Genomic DNA, 2,196 nt, shown 5'->3' with positions numbered 1-2,196 from the left:
ACAAACACAACCCTAGTAATATCCATACACATAAAACAAACACAACCCTAGTAATATCCATACACATAAAACAAACACAACCCTAGTAATATCCATACACATAAAACAAACACAACCCTAGTAATATCCATACACATAAAACAAACACAACCCTAGTAATATCCATATTAAAACAAACACAACCCTAGTAATATCCATACACATAAAACAAACACAACCCTAGTAATATCCACCCTAGTAATATCCATACACATTAAAACAAACACAACCCTAGTAATATCCATACACATAAAACAAACACAACCCTAGTAATATCCATACACATTAAAACAAACACAACCCTAGTAATATCCATACACATAAAACAAACACAACCCTAGTAATATCCATACACATAAAACAAACACAACCCTAGTAATATCCATACACATAAAACAAACACAACCCTAGTAATATCCATACTCATAAAACAAACACAACCCTAGTAATATCCATACTCATAAAACAAACACAACCCTAGTAACATCCATACTCATAAAACAAACACAACCCTTGTAATATCCATACACATTAAAACAAACACAACCCTAGTGATATCCATACACATTAAAACAAACACAACCCTAGTGATATCCATACACATAAAACAAACACAACCCTAGTAATATCCATACTCATAAAACAAACACAACCCTTGTAATATCCATACACATTAAAACAAACACAACCCTAGTGATATCCATACACACTAAAACAAACACAACCCTAGTGATATCCATACACATAAAACAAAAACAACCCTAGTAATATCCATACTCATAAAACAAACACAACCCTAGTAATATCCATACACATAAAACAAACACAACCCTAGTAATATCCATACACATTAAAACAAACACAACCCTAGTAATATCCATACTCATAAAACAAACACAACCCTAGTAATATCCATACACATAAAACAAACACAACCCTAGTAATATCCATACACATAAAACAAACACAACCCTAGTAACATCCATACTCATAAAACAAACACAACCCTAGTAATATCCATACACATAAAACAAACACAACCCTAGTAATATCCATACACATAAAACAAACACAACCCTAGTAATATCCATACACATAAACAAACACAACCCTAGTAACATCCATACTCATAAAACAAACACAACCCTAGTAACATCCATACTCATAAAACAAACACAACCCTAGTGATATCCATACTCATAAAACAAACACAACCCTAGTAATATCCATACTCATAAAACAAACACAACCCTAGTAAATATACCATAAAACAAACACAACCCATATAAACAAACACAACCCTAGTAATATCCATACTCATAAAACAAACACAACCCTAGTAACTCATCCATACATACTCATAAAACAAACACAACCCTAGTAATATCCATACACATTAAACAAACACAACCCTAGTAATATCCATACACATAAAACAAACACAACCCTAGTAATATCCATACACATAAAAAACAAACACAACCCTAGTAATATCCATACACATAAAACAAACACAACCCTAGTAATATCCATACACATAAAACAAACACAACCCTAGTAATATCCATACATTAAAACAAACACACCCTAGTAATATCCATTAAAACAAACACAACCCTCGTAATATCCATACTCATAAAACAAACACAACCCTAGTAACATCCATACTCATAAAACAAACACAACCTCTGTAATATCCATACACATTAAAACAAACACAACCCTAGTGATATCCATACACACTAAAACAAACACAACCCTAGTAATATCCATATATAAACAAACACAACCCTAGTAATATCCATACTCATAAAACAAACACAACCCTAGTAGTCCATACTATCCATACATACTCATAAAACAAACACAACCCTAGTAATATCCATACACATAAAACAAACACAACCCTAGTAACATCCATACTCATAAAACAAACACAACCCTAGTAATATCCATACTCATAAAACAAACACAACCCTAGTAATATCCATACTCATAAAACAAACACAACCCTAGTAAATCCATCCATATCCATACACATTAAAACAAACACAACCCTAGTAATATCCATACACATCCTAGTAATATCCTCATAAAACAAACACAACCCTAGTAATATCCATACTCATAAAACAAACACAACCCTAGTAATATCCA

This window comes from Tachypleus tridentatus, chromosome 7 (genome assembly GCF_004210375.1).
Source record: "Tachypleus tridentatus isolate NWPU-2018 chromosome 7, ASM421037v1, whole genome shotgun sequence".
Taxonomy (NCBI): Eukaryota; Metazoa; Arthropoda; class Merostomata; order Xiphosura; family Limulidae; genus Tachypleus; species Tachypleus tridentatus.
This window is presented reverse-complemented; position numbering follows the sequence as displayed.